Below are 24,242 nucleotides of genomic sequence, written 5' to 3'. Positions count from 1 at the left end.
AAATACAATATATCCAAGAAAATCAACGTCTACATTTCTGTGTCAAATAGTGCTATTAGTTTCTGACATGTTTGAGCTAAATCTCTCTACCATATGGGCTACATTGAAACTCATGATAACCATGCAGTTGGGACATGCCATCAGTCAAAGTAACAAATTTATTTGAATCGTAGAAATTGGTTTTCACAATTGTGTTCAAATAGTTTAGTTGGTTATCACACTAGTCTTACACACTAGAGGTCTTCAATTCGAATCCGTGTTTCAACAACAAAAAATGTTACATAGAATGAGTAGAAGAATCTCTTTTTATGGAAGTATAGGCCTGTATGTACCTTGAGTGAAACTAAGTTAACTCATGCATGTACCTTAAGGCAAGAAAATCGACGTCTTCAATTCTAGTGTCAATTAGGGCTATATGTTTCTTTCTATAGACTTGTTTGAGTTAAATGCCACTACCACATGGGATACATTAAAACTCGAGATACCCATGTAGTTTTGAGATAGCTTCACAATTGCGTCTACATAGTGTAGTTGGTTATGTCAGTAGACTTCCACTCAAAAGGCCTTCGGTTGGAGTCCGGATTTATTTGCAAACTATTCTTTTGCGAATAAATGATTTCTTGAAATTCATCTAAGAACAATCTATTGTTCAATCGTTATTGCACCAAGATTAATTAAGATAGAAAAAAAGATATCATTGATATGTTTAGATGGGGTAGTTGATTTTCATCCTACACTAGACGTCTTTGGTTCAAGTCAGGGTTTGGACAAGAAAAGAAGCTACATAGAATGAGAAGACTAATTGGTATCCGTCTTTACAAAACTATAATATAGCCAACAGAATTACAAAAATACAATATATCCAAGAAAATCAACGTGTACATTTGTGCGTCAAATAGTGCAATTTGTTTCTAACATGTTTCAGTTCAATCTCTCTACCACATGCGCTACATTGAAACTAGTGATGACGATGTAGTTTGGACATGGCATCAATTATAGTAACAAATTTATTTGAATCCATGAAATTGGTTTTCACAATTGTCTCCAAATAGTGTAGTTGCTTATCACGTTGGTCTTACACACTAGAGATCTTTGGTTCGAGTCCATGTTTGGACAACAAAAAATGTTACATAGAATGAGTAGAAGAATTGCTATTTTTCTTTTTATAAATGTAGAATATATTTAGTAAAACTAAGTGGAATTGATGCATGAACCTTACGCAAAGAAAAACTACGTGCTACCTTTTTCAATCTAAATAGTATGTAGTCAGAAAGACTTCTATAAATTAGGTCAACGTTACTACGCCTTGGAAAACATAGAAAGTCGTTACGTCAATGTCAGTGTGACATACCAATCGGTTGGTCTAATTAAGAAATTCATCTGACACTATTAAATACTAATAATAAATTGATCCAGATGGTGTAGTTGGTGATCACCCTAGTGTCACACACTAGAGGTCTCCGGTTCGAGTCCGGGTTTGGACAAATAATCTTGTCTATTACACCAACAATAACATTTTACCTTATTCTTTTCGAATTATCATGTGGAATTTCCATTGAGATTAGTCTTTTATTTATCCATCCAAGTTATGAGTTATTCTCAATATGTCTAGATGGTGTAGTTCGTTATCACACTAGGCTAACACAAGGTCTCCAGTTCAAGTTGGGCTTTGGACAAGAAAAGATGCTACATAGAATGCCTAGAATAATAGGTACAGGTCTTTATAAAGATACAATATAGCCAAGAAAATTAGAAATATACAATATATCCAAGAAGTAACATATACATTTGTGCGTCAAGTAATGCTATTTGTTTTTGACATGTTTCAGCTAAATCTCTCTACCACATGGGCACCATTGAAACTCATGATGACGATGTAGTTGCGACATGACATCAATTATCGTAACAAACTTATTTGAATCCATAAAATTGGTTTTCACAATTGTGTTCAAATAGTGTAGTTGGTTATCACGCTAGTCTTACACACTAGAGGTTTTTGGATCCAGTCCATGTTTGGACAACAAAAAATGTTCCATAAAATGAGTATAAGAATCTGTATCTTTATTTCTATAGAAGAATATATCTAGGAAAACTAAGTGCAATTGATGCATGAATCTTAAGCCAAGAAAATTGGTGTGTTCATTTCTAGTGTCAATTACGACTATATGTTTCTTTCTATAACCTTGTTTGAGCTAAATGCCACTACCACATGGGATATATTGACAGTCGTGATACCCATGTAGTTTTGACATTGCTTCACAATTGCGTCTAGATAGTGTCGTTGGTTATGTCGCTAGACTTCTAGTCTCATTGTCTTCGGTTTGAGTCCGGGGTTATTTGCATGTTTTGAACTATTCTTTTCGAATAAATGTTATCTTGAAATTCATCTACAAACCATCTCTTGTACAATCGTTATTGCACCAAGATAAATTAAGAGAGAAATATAGATATCGTTGATATGTTTAGATGGTGTAGCTGATTTTCATACTACTCTAACACATTAGAGGTCTCCGGTTACAGTCTACGATTGGACAAGAGAAGTGTTATTTAGACTGATCTAAATTATCCCTATTGTTCTTTGTAGGTATGGTTGATTGTAATGATGTCGATATAGTCAAGCAATAAGTTAAACTAATTGCAAGCTCTCCACATATATAAAGCAAAGCAAAAGGATTTCGTCATTTCATTCTTCCATTCGTGCTACCTTTTTCAATCTAAATAGTATGTAGTCAGAAAGACTTCGATAACTTAGGTCAACGTAACTACGCCTTGACAAACATACAAAGTCGTTACGTCAAATGTCATTGTGACATCCCGACCGCTTGGTCTAATTAACAAATTCATGTGAAACTATTAAATTAATAATAATAAAGTGGTCCAGATGGTGTAATTGGTTATCACGCTAGTCTCACCCACTAGAGGTATTTGGTTCGAGTCCGGGTTTGGACAAATAATCTTTTCTATTCCAACAACAATAATTGTTTCCCTTATTCTTTTCTAATTGTCATGTGAAATTTCCATTCAGATTAGTCTTTTATTTATCCATCCAAGCTATGAGCTATTCCCAATATGTCCAAATGGTGTAGTTGGTTATCACGCTAGTCTAACACACTAGCGGTCTCTGGTTCAAGTCCGGGTTTGGACAAGAGTAGATGCTACATAGAATGACTAGAATAATTGGTATACGTCTTTATAAAGATACAATATAGCCAAGAGAATTAGAAAAGTACAATATATCCAAGAAGTAACGTATACATTTCTGCGTCAAATAATGCTATTTGTTTTTGACATGTTTTAACTACATCTCTCTACCACATGGGCTACATTGTACGTCAAATAATGCTATTTGTTTTTGACATGTTTCAGCTAACGCTCTACCACATGGGCTACATTGAAACTCATGATGACGATGTAGTTGTGATATGGCATCAATTATCGTAACAAAGTTATTTGTATCCATAAAATTGGTTTTCACAATTGTGCTCAAATAGTGTAGTTGGTTATCACGCTAGTCTTACACACTAGAGGATTTTGGTTCGAGTCCATGTTTGGACAACAAAAAATGTTCCATAGAATGAGTAGAAGAATCTGTATCTTTATTTTTATAGAAGTAGAATATATCTAGGGAAACTAAGTGCAACTGATGCATGAATCTTAAGCCAGTAAAATTGGTTTGTTCCTTTCTAGTGTCAATTACGGCAATATATTTCTTTCTATAACCTTGTTTGAGCTAAATGCCACTACCACATGCGATATATTGAAATTCGTGATACCCATGTAGTTTTGACATCGAGTCACAATTGCATCTATATAGTGTTGTTGGTTATGTCGTTAGACTTCTAGTCTCATGGTCTTCGGTTTGAACCCGGGGTTATTTGCATGTTTTGAACTATTCTTTTACGAATAAATGTTATTTTGAATTTCATCTCAGAACCATCTCTTGTAGAATCGTTATTGCACCAGGATTAATGAAGAGAGAAAAATAGATATCGTTGATATGTTTAGATGGTGTAGCTGATTTTCATGCTACTCTAACACATTAGAGGTCTCCGGTTACAGTCTACGTTTGGACAAGAGAAGTGCTATTTAGACTGACCAAAATTATCCCTATTGTTCTTTGCAGGTATGGTTGATTGTAATGATGTCGATATAGTCAAGCAATAAGTTAAACTACCTGCAAGCTCTCCACATATATAAAGCAAGGCAAAAGGATTTCGTCATTTTATTCTTCCATTCGTGCTACCTTTTTCAATCTAAATAGTATGTAGTCAGAAAGACTTCGATAACTTAGGTCAACGTAACTACGCCTTGACAAACATACAAAGTCGTTACGTCAAATGTCATTGTGACATCCCGATCGCTTGGTCTAATTAACAAATTCATGTGAAACTATTAATTTAATAATAATAAAGTTGTCCAGATGGTGTAGTTGGTTATCACGCTAGTCTCACACACTAGAGGTCTCCGGTTCGAGTCCGTGTTTGGACAAATAATCTTTTCTATTACAACAACAATAATTGTTTCCCTTATTCTTTTCTAATTGTCATGTGGAATTTCCATTCAGATTAGTCTTTTATTTATCCATCCAAGCTATGAGCTATTCCCAATATGTCCAAATGGTGTAGTTGGTTATCACGCTAGTCTCACACACTAGAGGTCTCCGGTTCAAGTACGGGTTTGGACAAGAGTAGATGCTACATAGAATGACTAGAATAATTGGTATACGTCTCTATAAAGATACAATATAGCCAAGAAAATTAGAAAAGTACAATATATCCAAGAAGTAACATATACATTTGTGCGTCAAATAATGCTATTTGTTTTTGACATGTTTCAACTACCTCTCTCTACCACATGGGCTACATTGTACGTCAAATAATGTTATTTGTTGTTGACATGTTTCAACTAAATCTCTCTACCACATGGGCTACATTGAAACTCATGAAGACGATGTAGTTGCGACATGGCATCAATTATTGTAACAAAGTTATTTCAATCCGTAAAATTGGTTTTCACAATTATGTTCAAATAGCGTAGCTGGTTATCACTCTAGTCTTACACACTAGAGGTTTTTGGTTCGAGTCCATGTTTGGACCACAAAAAATGTTCCATAGAATGAGTAGAAGAATATGTAACTTTATTTTTATAGAAGTAGAATATATCTAGGGAAACTAAGTGCAACTGATGCATGAATCTTAAGCCAGGAAAATTGGTTTGTTCCTTTCTAGTGTCAATTACGGCAATATGTTTCTTTCTATAACCTTGTTTGAGCTAAATGCCACTACCACATGCGATATATTGAAATTCGTGATACCCATGTAGTTTTGACATCGAGTCACAATTGCATCTATATAGTGTTGTTGGTTATGTCGTTAGACTTCTAGTCTCATGGTCTTCGGTTTGAGCCCGGGGTTATTTGCATGTTTTGAACTATTCTTTTACGAATAAATGTTATTTTGAATTTCATCTCAGAACCATCTCTTGTAGAATCGTTATTGCACCAGGATTAATGAAGAGAGAAAAATAGATATCGTTGATATGTTTAGATGGTGTAGTTGATTTTCATGCTACTCTAACACATTAGAGGTCTTCGTTTACAGTCTACGTTTGGACAAGAGAAGTGCTATTTAGACTGACCAAAATTATCCCTATTGTTCTTTGGAGGTATGGTTGATTGTAATGATGTCGATATAGTCAAGCAATAAGTTAAACTAACTGCAAGCTCTCCACATATATAAAGCAAAGCAAAAGGATTTCATCATTTCATTCTTCCATTCGTGCTACCTTTTTCAATCTAAATAGTATGTAGTCAGAAAGACTTGGATAACTTAGGTCAACGTCACTACGCCTTCACAAACATACAAAGTCGTTACGTCAAATGTCATTGTGACATCCCGATCGCTTGGTCTAATTAACAAATTCATGTGAAACTATTAAATTAATAATAATAAAGTGGTCCAGATGGTGTATTGGTTATCACGCTAGTCTCACACACTAGAGGTCTCCGGTTGGAGTCCGAGTTTGGACAAATAATCTTTTGTATTACAACAACAATAGTTGTTTACCTTATTCTTTTCTAATTGTCATGTGGAATTTCCATTCAGATTAGTCTTTTATTTATCCATCCAAGCTATGAGCTATTCCCAATATGTCCAAATGGTGTAGTTGGTTATCACGCTAGTCTAACACACTAGAGGTCTCCGGTTCAAGTCCGGGTTTGGACACGAGTAGATGCTACATAGAATGACTAGAATAATTGGTATACGTCTTTATAAAGATACAATATAGCCAAGAAAATTAGAAAAATACAATATATCCAAGAAGTAACGTATACATTTGTGCGTCAAATAATGCTATTTGTTTTTGACATGTTTCAGCTAAATCTCTCTACCACATGGGCACCATTGAAACTTATGATGACGATGTAGTTGCGACATGACATCAATTATCGTAACAAAGTTATTTGGATCCATAAACTTGTTTTTCAGAATTGTGTTCAAATAGCGTAGTTGGTTATCACTGTAATCTTACACATTAGAGGTTTTTGGTTCGAGTCCATGTTTGGACCACAAAAAATGTTCCATAGAATGAGTAGAAGAATATGTAACTTTATTTTTATAGAAGTAGAATATATCTAGGGAAACTAAGTGCAACTGATGCGTGAATCTTAAGCCAGGAAAATTGGTTTGTTCCTTTCTAGTGTCAATTACAGCAATATGTTTCTTTCTATAACCTTGTTTGAGCTAAATGCCACTACCACATGCGATATATTGAAATTCGTGATACCCATGTAGTTTTGACATCGAGTCACAATTGCATCTATATAGTGTTGTTGGTTATGTCGTTAGACTTCTAGTCTCATGGTCTTCGGTTTGAGCTTAGGGTTATTTGGATGTTTTGAACTATTCTTTTACGAATAAATGTTATTTTGAATTTCATCTCAGAACCATCTCTTGTAGAATCGTTATTGCACCAGGATTAATGAAGAGAGAAAAATAGATATCGTTGATATGTTTAGATGGTATAGTTGATTTTCATGCTACTCTAACACATTAGAGGTCTTCGTTTACAGTCTACATTTGGACAAGAGAAGTGCTATTTAGACTGACCAAAATTATCCCTATTGTTCTTTGCAGGTATGGTTGATTGTAATGATGTCGATATAGTCAAGCAATAAGTTAAACTAACTGCAAGCTCTCCACATATATAAAGCAAAGCAAAAGGATTTCATCATTTCATTCTTCCATTCGTGCTACCTTTTTCAATCTAAATAGTATGTAGTCAGACAGACTTGGATAACTTAGGTCAACGTCACTACGCCTTGACAAACATACAAAGTCGTTACGTCAAATGTCATTGTGACATCCCGATCGCTTGGTCTAATTAACAAATTCATGTGAAACTATTAAATTAATAATAATAAAGTGGTCCAGATGGTGTAATTGGTTATCACGCTAGTCTCACCCACTAGAGGTATTTGGTTCGAGTCCGGGTTTGGACAAATAATCTTTTCTATTCCAACAACAATAATTGTTTCCCTTATTCTTTTCTAATTCTCATGTGAAATTTCCATTCAGATTAGTCTTTTATTTATCCATCCAAGCTATGAGCTATTCCCAATATGTCCAAATGGTGTAGTTGGTTATCACGCTAGTCTAACACACTAGCGGTCTCTGCTTCAAGTCCGGGTTTGGACAAGAGTAGATGCTACATAGAATGACTAGAATAATTGGTATACGTCTTTATAAAGATACAATATAGCCAAGAGAATTAGAAAAGTACAATATATCCAAGAAGTAACGTATACATTTTTCGTCAAATAATGCTATTTGTTTTTGACATGTTTTAACTACATCTCTCTACCACATGGGCTACATTGTACGTCAAATAATGCTATTTGTTTTTGACATGTTTCAGCTAAATCTCTCTACCACATGGGCTACATTGAAACTCATGATGACGATGTAGTTGCGATATGGCATCAATTATCGTAACAAAGTTATTTGAATCCATAAAATTGGTTTTCACAATTGTGGCCAAATAGCGTACTTCGTTATCACGCTATTCTTACACACTAGAGGTTTTTGGTTCGAGTCCATGTTTGGACAACAAAATATGTTCCATAGAATGAGTAGAAGAATCTGTATCTTAATTTTTATAGAAGTAGAATATATCTAGGGAAACTAAGTGCAACTGATGCATGAATCTTAAACCAGTAAAATTGGTTTGTTCCTTTCTAGTGTCAATTACGGCAATATATTTCTTTCTATAACCTTGTTTGAGCTAAATGCCACTACCACATGCGATATATTGAAATTCGTGATACCCATGTAGTTTTGACATCGAGTCACAATTGCATCTATATAGTGTCGTTGGTTATGTCGTTAGACTTCTAGTCTCATGGTCTTTGGTTTGAGTCCGGGGTTATTTGCATGTTTTGAACTATTCTTTTACGAATAAATGTTATTTTGAAATTCATCTCAGAACCATCTCTTGTAGAATCGTTATTGCATCAGGATTAATTAAGAGAGAAAAATAAATATCGTTGATATGTTTATATGGTGTAGTTGATTTTCATGCTACTCTAACACATTAGAGGTCTCCGGTTACAGTCTACGTTTGGACAAGAGAAGTGCTATTTAGACTGACCAAAATTATCCCTATTGTTCTTTGCAGGTATGGTTGATTGTAATGATGTCGATATAGTCAAGCAATAAGTTAAACTAACTGCAAGCTCTCCACATATATAAAGCAAAGCAAAAGGATTTCGTCATTTCATTCTTCCATTCATGCTACCTTTTTCAATCTAAATAGTATGTAGTCAGAAAGACTTCGATAACTTAGGTCAACGTAACTATGCCTTGACAAACATACAAAGTCGTTACGTCAAATGTCATTGTGACATCCCGATCGCTTGGTCTAATTAACAGATTCATGTGAAACTATTAAATTAATAATAATAAAGTGGTCCAGATGGTGTAGTTGGTTATCACGCTAGTCTCACACACTAGAGGTCTCCGGTTGGAGTCCGGGTTTGGACAAATAATCTTTTCTATTACAATAACAATAATTGTTTACCTTATTCTTTTCTAATTGTCATGTGGAATTTCCATTCAGATTTGTCTTTTATTTATCCATCCAAGCTATGAGCTATTCCCAATATGTCCAAATGGTGTAGTTGGTTATCACGCTAGTCTAACACACTAGAGGTCTCCGGTTCAAGTCCGGGTTTGGACAAGAGTAGATGCTACGTAGAATGACTAGAATAATTGGTATACGTCTTTATAAAGATACAATATAGCCAAGGAAATTAGAAAAATACAATATATCCAAGAAGCAACGTATACATTTGTGCGTCAAATAATGCTATTTGTTTTTGACATGTTTCAACTAAATCTCTCTACCACATGGGCTACATTGTACGTCAAATAATGCTATTTGTTTTTGACATGTTTCAGCTAAATCTCTCTAGCACATGGGCTACATTGATGCATGAATCTTAAGCCAAGAAAATTGGTGTGTTCCTTTCTAGTGTCAGTTATGGCTATATATTTCTTTATATAACCTTGTTTGAGCTAAATGCCACTACCACATGGGATATATTGAAACTCGTGATACCCATCTAGTTTTGACATCGCTTGACAATTGCGTCTAGATAGTGTTGTTGGTTATGTCCTTAGACTTCTAGTCTCATGGTGTTCGGTTTGAGTCCGGGGTTATTTGCATGTTTTGAACTATTCTTTTACAAATAAATGTTATCTTGAAACTCATCTCAGAACCATCTCTTGTACAATCGGTATGGCACCAAGATTAATTAAGAGAGAAATATAGATATCGTTGATATGTTTAGATGGTGTAGTTGATTTTCATGCTACTCTAACACATTAGAGGTCTCCGGTTACAGTCTACGTTTGGACAAGAGATGTGCTATTTGTACTGACCAAAATAATCCCTATTGTTCTTTGCAAGTATGGTTGATTGTAATGATGTCGATATAGTCAAGCAATATGTTAAACGAACTTCAAGCTCTCCTCATATATAAAGCAAAGCAAAAGGATTTCGTCATTTCATGCTTCCATTTGTGCTACCTTTTTCAATCTAAATAGTATGTAGTCAGAAAGACTTCTATAACTTAGGTCAACGTTACTACGCCTTGACAAACATACAAAGTCGTTACGTCAATGTCAGTGTGACATGCCAATCGGTTGGTCTAATTAACAAATTCATGTGAAACTATTAAATTACGAATAATATAGTGGTTCAGATGGTGTAGTTTTTTATCACGCTAGTCTTACACACTAGAGGTCTCTGTTTGAGTTCGGGTTTGGAGAAATAATCTTTTCTATTACAACAACAATAATGTTTTACCTTAGTCTTTTCGAATTGGCATGTGGAATTTCCATTCAGATTAGTCTTTTATTTATCTATCCAATATGTCTAGATGGTGTAGCAGGTTATCATGCTAGTCTAACACACTAGGGGTCTCCGGTTCAAGTCCGGGTTTGGACAAGAAAAGATGGTACATACAAGACCCCAAATTGGATTCGGATGAAGAACAAATGGAAGAATTGGTAGCCGAGAACCAAGGAAGAAGATATCCTCTAAGAGAGAGAAGAGGCCCCCGGAGATTTTCGGATGCAAAGCATGTGTTGCTGACCGATGAGGGGGAGACGAAAAGTTTTAAAGAAGCAAAGGAGGACACCCACAGTCGTAAAGATGCAAAGGATTTCGATGATCTCTTTGCCCCGGTAGTGAAGATGACATCCATCCGGACGATGTTGATCATAACGGCAAGCATGGACCTCCAAGTAGAGCAACTAGACGTCAAGACAACATTCCTACATGGCGACCTCGAAGTAGAGATCTACATGTAACAACCGGAAGGATTCACCAGGAAAGGTAAGGAGCACCTGGTATGCCGGTTAAAGAAGAGCTTATATAAACTGAAGCAAGCTCCCCGGCATTGGCACCGGAAGTTCGACTCCTTCATGACTTACAATTGGTACCAAAAAACGTAGGCCAATCACTGCATGTATATGATGAATTTTGACGGAGGAGATTTTCTCATCGTCCTGTTATATGTGGGCGACATGCTAATTGTCGGACGAGACCATATGAAGATCTGAGTGCTGAAGAAGGCCTTGACTAGGTTGTTCTCGATGAAGGATATGGGTCCAGGAAAGCAAATCCTGGGGATGCAAATTGTTCGGGATCGAACAAAGAAATTATTGTGGTTGTCAAAAGAAAAGTATGTGACAAAGGTGCTCCAGAGATTCAGCATGGAGTGCGCGAAACCGATCGGCTCGACACTGCCGACGAATTGCAAGCTGATTAAAGAACAATGTCCGAAATCAAGAACAGAAAAGGCCAAGATGGAAAGGGTTCCTTATGCCTCAGTGGTTGGAAGTCCAATGGTTTGTACCAGGCCGAACATAGGATACATAGTCAGAGTGGTCAACCGATATATGAGCAATCTCAGGAGAGAGCATTGGGCTGTTGTGAAGTGGATACTTCGGTACCTAAGAGGCACCTCGAATATGTGTCTTTGTTTTGGCTTAGGTAACCCCACATTGGAAAGTTACACGGATTCGGACATGTCGGCTGATGAAGATACCGGCCGATCCACATTCGGATACATAATGACTCATGCCAAGGGAGCTGTCCCATCGCAATCGAAGTTGCAGAAGGCCATGGCTCTATCGACCACGGAAGCCGAGTATATGGCCGCAGCGGAAGCCGACAAGGAAATCATATGGATGAAGGAGTTTATCAATGAACTGGGAATTCAGCAAAAAGAATTCCGACTCTACTACAATAATCAAAGTGCCATCCACCTTGCAAAAAATGCCGCCTACCACTCCAGGACCAAACACATCCAGAGGAAATACCATTGGCTCCAAGAGAAAGTAGAAGAGAAGGAGTTTTCTCTAACTAAGGTTCACACGACTGAGAATGGATCAGACATGCTAACAAAGGTGTTGTAAGCCGAAAAGCTGAACGCGTGTCGATAGAGGGTCAGATTGGTGAAGTACCCCATGCCGGAGTTAAGGGGGAGTTTGTTGGGAAACAGGTCCCTCCGAAGGGGAACAGAGAAGATCCGAGTTGATGAGGAACTCGGCCTAGGCCGATAGGCCGAGGTCGAAACCGAAATCGTGTAGACAGCCAACTCAGGAGACTATATCTATAAATAGTCGAAATAAGCCTCTATGGGCTATACTTGTAAATAGTCCGAGAGTTGTACTAGTATATAAGCATCTATGGCAATCATTATATGGATTATTATCATGAGATAGTTAGTACGGGGTAGTGGCCTTCGTAACTGAGAGAACGTTGTTGTGAAAATCCGTTACTATGTGTAGATCACGAGGCGGAACCGTCGGGGTTCTAGACTAGAAGGTTTTAGTGCAACACGTACAACACAAGCAAAATTCACATATAAGATGAGTAAATGAGAGAAAATGTTCATTTATAGCATAAGAAAATAGATTCTTTTATAAATCAAGAATCTTGTTACAACGGGTTGAAGATAAAAATGAGAGATAAATTTTTTTAAAGAAAAGAGCCAACAGCCATGTAAGGAGTGGTCCAATATCAATATGAGAGAGATTTTTTTCCCAAAGAAGAAGAAGGAAAAAAAAAGTAGAGGGAAAAAATGGAACATATATCAAGCTCTTTGTTGATCCTCCTTCCCAATGTTACTTTGCATGTCCACTTTTAGTTGCATGACCTCTATTTTTAGTTGCATGGCCTCTACTTTTAGTTGCATGCTTCCATGTTTAGTTGCATGCCTTTTACTTTGAGTTGCATGGCCTTGGCTTTTAGTTGCATGCGACCGTCTGTATAATTCGGTCAAATGACCCAATCATCCATAAAGTTTAGCCCGTGCGCAATACATACGTGTGTCGCAACCAAACCGTAGACGCGTCCGCGCGCAAAAGTCCCGACTGTGCAATGTACGCATCCACACACGGGCGCGTCCCGACCATAGCATGTACGCAATGGCCTTGGCTTTTAGTTGCATGCAACCGTCCGTATAATTCGGTCAAATGACCCAATCATCCATAAAGTTTAGCCCGTGCGCAATACGTACGTGTGTCGCAACCAAACCGTAGACGCGTCCGCGCGCAAAAGTCCCGACTACGCAATGTACGCATCCACGCACGCGCGCGTCCCGACCGTAGCATGTATGCATCCACGCGTCCGTTCGAAACATCCACGCAATCGTGCACGCGTATGCCTGGAACTTGCACACACGCATATGTCCGAAAACATCCACACGTACGCCCAGAACTTACACACGCGCGTATGCATAGCCATGTGGACGCTTCGGGCGTACGCGCGTGTGTAAGTTTTGGGCATACGTGTGGACGTTCACACCACACAGTGTAGCCCAAGTCACCTTGAACATTCTATGCTCCACTCATTGATAAAATGAATATGTTTTGGTTTCCGTTATATATCCTGGGTTCCAATGTTGTCCTATTTATGTGGGATATCTCACAGTTTTGTCTTTTCTTTTCTTTTTTCTTCAAACTTCACACTCACATAACTTCATACTTGTTTATCCGTTTCATGCATAGTAAAATACATTATGAAGCTCTTGAAGACATCTATCTTCCCATATGAATACATTAAACTAATCTTAAATAATGTTTTTACTAGTTTTCATATCGTGTGTGAAAAACTACACCACAACGTGTAAGACAAGGAGAGTTCGAGTAAGTGCAACTCTATTGCCATTTGCTGATGAAGAAGAACTCGAGGTCGTTTCCTCTGAGTTTCTTGTTGTACCCCCTCATCACCATAGTGATTTGTTTTTCGGAGCAAGTGGACTCCACGTGGTTTTTCCCAGTTCGGGTTTCCACGGTAAAATCGGTGTGTTCTCTGATTTTAGCTATTTTGTTCTTCGGTTTTCTGTCTGAGCGTTATTTCTTGCACGCGAATATATGAATGGTAACCAGCTATGGCCGGTCACGAGCGCAACAATATTCACTATCCCTCATATTCCATGGAATTTTAAGCTAATACCCATGCCTATGGCTAGAATCCCTCAACTATTAGAACTTTTGAAAGAGAAGATAACGATGGGTATCTTGGAACCATCGAACGCTCCTTAGTTGAGTCAATGGTTCACTGTGTTAACGAAAGATGAGCGATTTTGATTTATCCAAGATATGCAACCCGTGAATAAGGTAACAATCCGAAACTCGAGAGTAGGGCCAATTGTGGATGAGTTTGCTGAGATGTTTGCAAGAAGAATGGGAGACCTTTATTCCGGGTATGATCAATTTCAACTTGCTACCAAAAGTCGAGATATTACTTCTATCAAGACATCTATAGGGTTAGTACGGATGTGTACCTTGCCGCAAGGAGCGACCAACTCAATGGTGCATATGATGAATGGAATGAACAAGGTACTTCGTGATTTTATTCCTCACATTACAATGCCTTTTTTACATGATGTTCTGATTAAGGGATGCAAGGAGGAAGAGAAGAATGAGGAATTGGACGAAAGTGGTTGCCGACAATTCGTGGTCGACCATATCAAGGATTGTGAGAAGATACTATCAAGGATGGAAGAAGTGCATTTGACCTTATCAGGGGCGAAGTCAAGATTTGGTACCAAAGAGATATTGATAGTTGGTCATATGTGTGGCCCGTATAGGAGAAAGCCATCCCCAACCAAGGTTAATGCAATTCAAAATATGCAGGAGGAATGTAAATCCATCTCAGAAGTACGAAGGTTTCTGGGGGTATATGTCTTTTACTACCAATGGATTCCGCATTATGCCCATTTATCTGAACCCTTATATAGAATCCTAAGAAAAGGAGAAACATTTGAATGGATTGAAGAACATTCAGAGGCAATGAGGAAACTGAAGTCCTACTTGGCACAAGCTCCACCGTTAAAGCAACCTGACTACACCTGACCCATTATCTCATAGTAGACTCTAGTCCCATTGAAATTGGATGGGTGATAAGCCAACAGGATGAGGAAGAAAGGTATCCAATCCGATTCGGAGCAAAGGTTCTGAGTGGTCAACAAAGAAAATATGCACAAGTGAAAAAAGATCTATGGGGGATAGTAACAACAGTTAAGACAAATAGAGATTACTTAATTGGTGTTGAATTAATAATAGAAACGGATAGTTTGCCGATTCTTGGTATCATAGCTAATTGTGATATTCCAGATCAAGCCATGTTAAGATGGTGCATCTATATTAGATCAATCAACCCTGAAGTTCGACATATCTCTAGGAATAGAAATGCAGTAGCAAATATGTTATCAAGAGCAATGTATAAGGAAGAGGAGATTCTAGACTCAGACGATGAGGACAAAGAACAAGCAGTCCTTACCACAAGCATTACCCGGGAAGGAGGAATGCAATTTCTAGAATACTATGAAGAAGAATTCAAGGAAATAAGGAAATATCTGCAAACCCCTATCAATTATAAAGGACGATCTCGAAAAGAACTCGCACAGTTTCGCAAGAAAGCCCATAAGTTCTTCCTACATTAAGGATATTTGTGATGACATCTGAAAACCAAGGCAGGAAACCCACACACAGTAATAGGTTCTGAAGGGCAAAGAAAGGACATAATGAGAGAGTTGCACGACAAAGAATGGGATGGTCATCAAGGAGTGTGGGTCACTTTCGGTAAGATTAAAGAACGGTTTGGTGGCCTCGATACTATGAGGAAATAAAAAAGTATGTGAAAACTTGTCCCACTTGACAATATTATTCATATGTAAAAAAATTTGATGAGTTACACCCAACATACTCACTGGGGGTGCATTACAAGTGGATGATAGATTTGGTTAACAATGCCACTTGGAGTAGGACAAAAGAGATACTTGTTTCTTGCAAGAGAAGATCTAACAAATCAACTGGAAGGATGTCCACTGCAAACAAATGGGACATTAGGAGTATGTCAATTCATCTTGGAGGACATTGTTTGTAGATGTGGATGTATCGAGAAGATAGTGGCAAATAGGGGAGAGCTCAATTCTATAGAAGCTCAAGATTTTTTCGACAAAGTAAGGATTCAGCTTTCTTTGATAATGACATACAATCCGGAAGCTAATGGAAAGATAGAAAGGGGAAATGGGCCCATAGTCAAAACTTTAGCAAAGGCATGTAAAGGACGGGTCGGTGATTGGCCAAAAGTCTTACCCTATCCACTATGGGCTAATAGGACAACTCACAACATTGTTACCGGATATATGCTTGCAAAATTAAACACAGGACAGAAGCCGATAATGCCAATTGAAGAAAAAATAACTACATGGGGTGTGCTACCGTGGGAATAAAAAAGGAGTAGGAAAGATTTACTAGCGATTCAGATACAACAACTTCAATCCAGGACAAAAGACATAGAAAAAGCAGCTACTAGATTGAAAGAGGAAAGAATCAAGAATAAGGATAGATTTGACAAGATAAAAAGAATACGACCAAGGAAGGTGCAAGAGGGAGACTGGGTATTAGTATATGATAGTAGCCTAGATAATCAATACAGTACTATTCGGAAGTTCGCAAAAAGATGGTTTTGACCTTATGAAGTTAGGAAAATAACAGATGAGGCCACATATTTCCTCAATGAATTAGATGGGACAGAAATTCGTATTCCAAATGCAGGAAAAAGGATTAAAATATTTAAAAGGAGGGAGTCACTAGATCCCGAATTTTATGAAGAAGGAGAAGAACTAAAAGAATCAGAAGAAGTGTTGGATGAACTCTACACAACCAATGTGCAAGTTCAGAGGGGGTGGGTGTCGTGAAGGATGTGCTTCATGATATAAAAATGAACTTAAACATTGTATTCAAAAATGTTTTAAAAACTTGAACCAATAACCTCACACACCAAGTACGAAGTACATACCACTAGGTTAAGTTATTTGTTTTGAAAGTTTTGTAAAGGATATAGAAATAAACTTAAATATTCTATTGAGTAACTTCTAAGAGACTTGAACACACAACCTTACATACCAAGTATAAAGTACATACCACTATACTAGTTTATTTGTTTTTAAAATTATATTTCCATGACCCTACTTATCCCATGTTTATTTTCATACATGAAAGCTCAAATGAGCGAGATGTCTATCATGCATCACATGTAATGCATGAACGCCAAATGGCGATCATGCATATCTTGTACCCTCACATGCATGGGGGCATCTATAAAAGGAGGGGAATCAAGTAAGGGAGGGAATCAAGAAAAGGTTAGAAAATAATATAACCAAACAAACAAGCTAGCTCATTTGGGAAGTTTATTATCTCTCAACACTTAAGTCGAGGGTTCAAGCCGAAATTTGGAAGAGAAAGGGTTTATCTTGCAATCAAGCATTGTAAAGTTGGTAACAACTTGTATTCTTAATATAAATCATGTTCATATCATATACTTTTGATTCTGAAATCATACATTGTCTCTTTCTCTTATCTATGCTCGTCTCTCTCTCACACATTACTTTTAACTCTTCTTCTTCCTATTCTTAATCTTTCTCACATCAACGCATAAGCCTTATATAAATTGAGCTAATTCTCTTTAACCTTAGTCCCTGCAACTTGCCGCGTGAACCACAACTACCCCAACACCGTAGGCTCCAACAGCCTACCGGTTCTTACTATTCTAGAGTACAATCCAGTTCTCTGATTCAGCTATAGGTTCTGGATACCGATATATCCAGACACGGATCCGGGTACCTATTCGGTTCTCCATTCCAGATACCGATCCGGCTCTAGCTTGTTCAACCGATGCGAATTGAGCCAATTCTCTTTAACCATAGTCCCTGCAACTTGTCGCATGAACCACAACTACCCCAACACCGTAGGCTCCAACAGCCTACCGGTTCTTACTATTCCAGAGTACAATCCGGTTCTCCGATTCGGCTATAGGTTCTGGATACCGATATATCCAGACACGGATCCAGGTACCTATCCGGTTCTCCATTCCGGATACCGATCCAGCTCTGGCTTGTTCAACCGATGCGAATTCGGTTGAGCTTGCCCGATCAACACACCTGGTCTTGGCCTTCTCATTCTGGTCAGCTCTATCCTTCATGACTCTGTTGCTTGTTCTGACTTTATCATATGTGCCGACTTCTTCAGTCAACTAAGCTTCCTTCTTCTTCTTGTCTTCCCCTGTCTCTCCGGCTCTTTGTCCAGTGTCATTACTTGTTTTCCCAGTTCCCGTTCTGGTTTCCTCCTTTCTCCCCCTCAAGTGCGGCATGATGAGATATTGAAGACCAAGCATCTCCGAAAAATGTTGCAACTTGTCCAAGCCGAGATGTTTGGTGAAGATGTTGACAGTATGCCGATCCGTCGGAACATACACAAGTTTGACTTCACCGAAGAGGACACGCTCACCGGAGAGTGCACCTCAATGTGCTTGGTCCTTGCGTGAAAAACGGGGTTCTTCACCAGGTGGATGTTGCTGAGGTTGTCACAGTAGATCGTTGTAGGATCAGACACCTCCAATTGCAGATCCTTTAGGAGCCGCTTGAGCCATATGGCTTCGCATGTCGTGACAACCGCTCCTCGGTACTCATCCTCGATGCTCAACAATGCTATTGTCGATTGCTTCTTACTGCTCCAGGAGACCACGACGCTTCCAAATGAAAATGCATATTCAGATGTAGACCTACGGCCTCGGGCATTTCCAGCCCAATCGGCATCTGTGTAGCCGACAAGTTGTCCAGCTACACCGGTCCAATACAGCAACCCCCTATCCTTAATGCCACTAACGTACCTAAGTATTCGGTGCATGCATTAAAGGTGCTCCACGGTTGGATGTGCCATAAATTGACTAATCAATCCGATCAGATAGTTGAGGTCCGATTGGGTGATGGTCAGATATATGAGGCTTCGACTATTTGTCGGAAACTTTTCGGGTCGCATGCCGTTTTGTAGGCAGGGCAAAGGTTCACATTCCTATCCAGAGGAGTCATGACTGACTTGCATTCTGTCATACTGAATTTGAAGAGAATACTCAACACATAGTGGCGTTGACTTATCAGTATGCCTTCCAAGGAGTGGATCACTTCGATCCCGAGGAAGTAATGAATGTCCCCAAGATCCTTCATGTCAAACAATGCTGCTAGTTCGGACGTGACGTAGTCGATTTCGTCCAGGTTGGCGCCAGCGATGATTAAATAATCAACAAAAAGCAAAATACTTATCGGCCCATTCAAACCTCATCGGATGAATAGGGAAGATTCTGACCTCACTGCGGCAAACCCCATCCGACGCAGTTGCGGCTTGATTTTTGCATTCCATGCACGTGGGGCTTGCTTGAGTCCGTAAAGGGACTTCTTCAGTCGGCAAATGGCCAACGTGTTCATTCCAAACTAAAATCAGGGGGGTTGAACCATCTATACTTGTTCCTCAAGATCACCTTGCAAGAATGCATTTTTCACGTCCATTTTTTACCACAAGCAAGACACGGACGGTCGTCATCTTTGCGACCGGCATGAACGTCTCATCCTAGTCAATGTCGTGTTGTTGCATGTAGCCCTTTGCTAGTAATCCGGCCTTGTACCGGTTGACGGAGCCATCGGTATTGTATTTGACTTTGTATACCCACCGGTAACCAATCGGCTTCACTCCTTTCGGTACATCCACCAAGTCCCATACCTCTTTATCCATGAGCATGTGCATCTCTTCCAGTTTGGATCGTTAGCCGCTTCTGCGTAGCTCTCCGGCTCACACATGATTGCCACCTTCACCATGTACGCATAATGATGGGCCATATACTCGTTATATCCGTACCGAACTATAGGGTGCTTCTGACGGGTGGATCGACGCAGTTTTTGCTCTGCCAATTTCTTGGCCCTCTTGGCCGACTCAAACTTCTCTTCTAAAGATCCATCTTTGTTCTTTCCGGAATCGGATTCGCTCCGATCCAACTCATCTCTGCCAGTGTCATATTCCGACATCTTCTTCTTCCCTTTCTCTGTGCGGATGAACTGTCTCCTTGGTTTCTTGCATGGGGAGAGCACGACCGAGTCTTCACTACTCGCCAACTCATCATTTGGTTGACCACTCCGGCTCAACCAACCCGGATTCGGTCCAGTGATCCCGAGGGAAGTCAGACTATCTGGTCATTTAGATTCCGCAACACTTCCCTATGTGCCGGAATCTGTCACCTCATCTGCATCAACCAGCTCGGGTTCGGGTGATGCGAGGTACCAAGATGCTAATTCGTCAAAGACAACATCACAACTAACTCGGACTTGCTTCGAACAGGGGTTGTAGCACTTATACCCCTTCTGTTCATCGGAATAGCCAACCAAGATGCACTTCTCGTATTTTGCATCCAGTCTGCTTCACTTTTCATCCAGCACATGCACATACACAATGTTGCCGAATACCCGAAGGTGCGCCAAATTCGGCTTCCGCACGAAATACAATTCGTGCGGCGACATGGGTAGCCAAATCCTCTCGAACCGACTAGGCAACGCTCGACTCGGCATAGACGAAGGATTCGGTTTTGGACCATCCGACTCTGACACCCAATGCGACTAGTTCAGCCATACCTTGAAGATCCGAGAGACAATCGCAACCCCCGGAGAGGTACTCTCTTGGAGTCTTCTTCACAAACACTAGAGAACCGACATCACATGAAGAAGCATCGGCATCCACGGATTCAACCATCTGGCATCTTGCGATGGAGTCAGAGATGAACTCCATTCGGTCAAACAAGACTTGGGACTTGGTCGAATTACCAAAGAATTGAGGTGCTTTTCCGTGCAAGTGGGTCTATAGATTAAAAGAGACGTCTGATTCGGCCACCCCAAAATTCAAGGCTAGAACACTAGAAAGGGGTTTCCGACAAGAATATGACGTCGACTTCGATGAGATATTTTCACCAGTAGTGGCAACCGAGGACTTGGAGCTGATCCATCTAGATGTAAAAATGTCCTTCCTCCATGGAGATCTAGAGTTGGAATTTTATATGGAGCAGGCGAAAGGCTTTGTGGAATTCGGCTAGGAACATCTAGTCTGCCGACTCAAGAAGAGTTAATATGGCCTAAAGCAGGCACTGAGACAGTGGTACATGATAGGGAACTACACGCTCCCGATAAACAACGCTCGGCCACAACCAAGCTTAGAATCAAACACAGGAAAAAAATGGGAATGAATGCACGACACAATGGAGAGAAGAGTACACAGGATGTTTACGTGGAAAACCCAAACTAGGGAAAAACCACGGCAGCCCACAGACTGCAAACTATCACTATATCAGAATGTACAATAGTGAAGCACCGAGGCAACAACCTCGAGCTTGCTATCTTCACCACAGGCGGCGGTTACAACAAAGGCAATGACCTCTTCCTCTCTCTCTCTCTCTCTGTACACTGTTGTGCTCTAATCTTGCACCAACAAGAATGACAACAACCACTTCTCTAAGTTTGCCCTAAGTCATATTTATACTAATATGACTTTTCGGCTATTTACAAATATAGCCCACAATGGACTCTCAAAAAACATATTTACGAATATGTCCCTTCATCTGGTGAGCACTCCTCACCGGGCCTTCACCATCGAGGGCCTTCACCATCCAGCTCTTGCCGGGTACTCATCATCTGGTTCTCACCGGGTCTTCCGTAGCCGGGTACTCGTCATCCGGTTCTCACCGGGTCTTCCGTAGCCGGGTACAAGTCATCCGGATTCGGCCGAGGCCGAGTTTGCTCATCAGTATTGTTCTTCTCACTTCCCATCCGGAGGGACCTGTTTCCTAACAAACTCCCCCTTCACTCCGGCATGGGATGTCTTACTAGTCTGATCCGCTTCCGACATGCATCCAGCCTATTGGGTATCAAAACTTTGGTCAGCATATCTGACCCGTTCTTGGCCGTGTGGATCTTCGTCAGCACGAACTCCTGGTCATCTACTCTTTCCCGGATCCAGTGTACCTATGCTGGATATGCTTCGTCTGGGAATGGTAGGCCGCATTCTTAGCAAGGTGGATGGCACTTTGACTGTCGCAATAGAGTCGGTATTCATCTTGTCGAATACCGAGCTCTCCGATGAAGTCCTTCATCCATAATATTTCCTTACCGGCTTCCACAGCCGTCATGTACTCTGCCTCCGTGGTTGACAACGCAAACCGTCTTCTGCAGCCTCGACTGCCACGAAACAGCTCCCCCTGCATATGTCATTACATACCCAGATGTAGACTCCACCAATTCGTACCTATGGTTTTCATGCAGGGAATCCATCTCATCCTGCATGGCACTTAACCATTTGCGGTTGTGGGTGTCATCCTTCGCTTCTTTGAAGCTTTCTGGCTCCCCCTCATCGGTTAGCAGCACATGCTCTGCATCCGGAAATCTCTGGGGGGGCCTTCTCTCTCTGAGAGGACATCTCCGTCTTTGGGCTTCGGTAACCAGCTCCTCCATTTGCTCTTCATCCGAATCCAATTCGGGGTCTTGGCTGGTTCCAGTTTCAGCTTCCTCTACTTCTTCTTTAGCCTGTTCGGTATCCTCATCGTAACCGGCTGGTCCCTCGAGTGCTAACCGGTCTCTTGTCGGGTGGGTCTGCTCATCGTAGAATCGATCCTTACCGGTTGACTCGGAGTTCATTATCTTCTTCTCCGACTCCCAATTGGCGAGCGTCTTGTCCTCCATGAAGATAATATCTCGACTCCGGAATACCTTCTTGTCGACTAGGTCCCACACTCGGTAGCCGAACTCATCGTCGCCGTAACCGAGGAATATGCATGGCCGGGTCTTTGGATCTAACTTTTCTCTCCGGTCCTTAGCTACATGCACGTACACGAGACACCCGAACACCTTCAGATGCCGGTAGGATACTTCCTTACCAGTCCATACTCTCTGTGGTGTGTCTCCGTCCAAGGGTACTGAGGGTGATCTGTTTATCACATATGTCGCCGTCGACAGTGCCTCAGCCCAAAATTTCTTGGGTAGTTTTGCATGCGCCAGCATACTCCGGACCCTCTCCATTATGGTCCGGTTCATCCTCTCAGCCAACCTGTTTAGTTCCGGTATCTTCGGCACGGTAAATTTGAGCCGGATTCCCTTCGAGCGACAATACTCCTCGAATTGTCCCCGTTATTCACCTCCGTTATTTGCTCGAACTGCCTTCAGCTTCCGGCCGGTTTCTCTTTACACTCTCGCGTGGAGCTCTTTGAAGACAGAAAACACATGATCCTTCGTCTTCAACGGTGTGGCCCACAGCTTCCGGCTGTGGTCATCTATGAACGTCATGAGGTACTGCGATCCGGCATGTGACTTTGTGTCCACTTGACATACATCAGTATGCACCAACTCAAGTGGTGCATTACGTCTCATCGGTGGCCTCGACTGGAAGGAGGTCCGGTTTTGTTTACCGGCCAGACAATCAGTGCACTTCTCCAAGTGCACGTTCTTCACTAGAATGAGGTTGTCTTCTGCAAGCCTCTTCATCCCCTTCTCACTCATGTGACACAGCCTCTTGTGCCACAACTCACCGGCAGTGTCGGATGCCACGTTCACTTCTTCCGGGCATAACCGGGCATTCATCAGGTACAACATGTTGACCTTCCGGGGCCGAGCCACAATCAGGCTCCCTTTGTTGAACTTCATAACACTGTTCCAGATGCTACCCGTGTAGCCTTCATCATCTAGCCGACCGGCTGATATCAAGTTCAGACGAACCTCCGAAACGTGTCGGACATCCTTCAGCAGCAGCTTGCATCCGGTTGGCGTTGTCAACCACACGTCTCCTATGCCGACAATTCGGCATGTACCTTCATTCCCCATCTGGACACACCCATGATCACCGGCTGAGTAGGATGAGAAGTATTTCTGGTCCGGGGTAAGGTGGAACGACGCTCCGGAGTCGACCACCCAGGTCATCTCGTTGCCGGCAAGGTTTAGCTCACTCTCCACGGTGATGAGCATCAACTCTTCTTCACTTGCCGCGATTACCGTCGTTCCCTTCCGGTCCAGCCCCCTCCGGTCTTTACCGTTCTGGTCCGGTGTCCGCTTCGAATCGGTACCGTCGGTTTCCTTGTCTTTTCAGAAGTGCCGACAGTTCTTCTAGAAGTGTCCCAGCTTGCCGCAATAGAAGCAAGTAGGCCTCCCCTTTGACTTTGACCGTGTCCCCGATTTCTCCCAGTTCTGTGGACTACGGTTCCGATTCAGTAAGGAGCGCTTTGGAGTCGGAGCTCGTATCCTTATCTTTCTGATGCACCTCCTCATCTAGCAAGCTCGACTCCACTCTTGCTAGGGATAACCG

The 24,242-nt window shown here is 40.7% G+C and overlaps 12 non-coding genes across 12 annotated transcripts; all 12 read left to right on the top strand.

Moving 5' to 3' along the window:
- The first annotated feature begins 1,410 nt into the window (after positions 1-1,410).
- TRNAV-CAC (transfer RNA valine (anticodon CAC)) lies at positions 1,411-1,484 on the top strand. Its single transcript has one exon. It is a non-coding gene; the product is annotated as a tRNA-Val (tRNA).
- Positions 1,485-2,875: 1,391 nt separating this feature from the next.
- On the top strand, positions 2,876-2,949 carry TRNAV-CAC (transfer RNA valine (anticodon CAC)). Its single transcript has one exon. It is a non-coding gene; the product is annotated as a tRNA-Val (tRNA).
- A 122-nt stretch (positions 2,950-3,071) lies between these two features.
- Positions 3,072-3,145, top strand: TRNAV-AAC (transfer RNA valine (anticodon AAC)). The gene has a single exon. It is a non-coding gene; the product is annotated as a tRNA-Val (tRNA).
- Positions 3,146-3,481: 336 nt separating this feature from the next.
- On the top strand, positions 3,482-3,555 carry TRNAV-UAC (transfer RNA valine (anticodon UAC)). Its single transcript has one exon. It is a non-coding gene; the product is annotated as a tRNA-Val (tRNA).
- Positions 3,556-4,414: 859 nt separating this feature from the next.
- On the top strand, positions 4,415-4,488 carry TRNAV-CAC (transfer RNA valine (anticodon CAC)). The gene has a single exon. It is a non-coding gene; the product is annotated as a tRNA-Val (tRNA).
- Positions 4,489-4,610: 122 nt separating this feature from the next.
- On the top strand, positions 4,611-4,684 carry TRNAV-CAC (transfer RNA valine (anticodon CAC)). Its single transcript has one exon. It is a non-coding gene; the product is annotated as a tRNA-Val (tRNA).
- A 1,466-nt stretch (positions 4,685-6,150) lies between these two features.
- On the top strand, positions 6,151-6,224 carry TRNAV-AAC (transfer RNA valine (anticodon AAC)). Its single transcript has one exon. It is a non-coding gene; the product is annotated as a tRNA-Val (tRNA).
- Positions 6,225-7,427: 1,203 nt separating this feature from the next.
- Positions 7,428-7,501, top strand: TRNAV-CAC (transfer RNA valine (anticodon CAC)). Its single transcript has one exon. It is a non-coding gene; the product is annotated as a tRNA-Val (tRNA).
- A 122-nt stretch (positions 7,502-7,623) lies between these two features.
- TRNAV-AAC (transfer RNA valine (anticodon AAC)) lies at positions 7,624-7,697 on the top strand. Its single transcript has one exon. It is a non-coding gene; the product is annotated as a tRNA-Val (tRNA).
- A 1,270-nt stretch (positions 7,698-8,967) lies between these two features.
- TRNAV-CAC (transfer RNA valine (anticodon CAC)) lies at positions 8,968-9,041 on the top strand. The gene has a single exon. It is a non-coding gene; the product is annotated as a tRNA-Val (tRNA).
- A 122-nt stretch (positions 9,042-9,163) lies between these two features.
- Positions 9,164-9,237, top strand: TRNAV-AAC (transfer RNA valine (anticodon AAC)). Its single transcript has one exon. It is a non-coding gene; the product is annotated as a tRNA-Val (tRNA).
- A 1,198-nt stretch (positions 9,238-10,435) lies between these two features.
- Positions 10,436-10,509, top strand: TRNAV-AAC (transfer RNA valine (anticodon AAC)). Its single transcript has one exon. It is a non-coding gene; the product is annotated as a tRNA-Val (tRNA).
- Positions 10,510-24,242: the final 13,733 nt, after the last annotated feature.

Source organism: Azolla caroliniana, unplaced genomic scaffold, assembly GCF_043228905.1.
Source record: "Azolla caroliniana isolate FFs.n. ecotype wild unplaced genomic scaffold, voAzoCaro1.0.p SCAF_16, whole genome shotgun sequence".
Classification (NCBI taxonomy): domain Eukaryota; kingdom Viridiplantae; phylum Streptophyta; class Polypodiopsida; order Salviniales; family Salviniaceae; genus Azolla; species Azolla caroliniana.
This window is presented reverse-complemented; position numbering and strand designations above follow the sequence as displayed.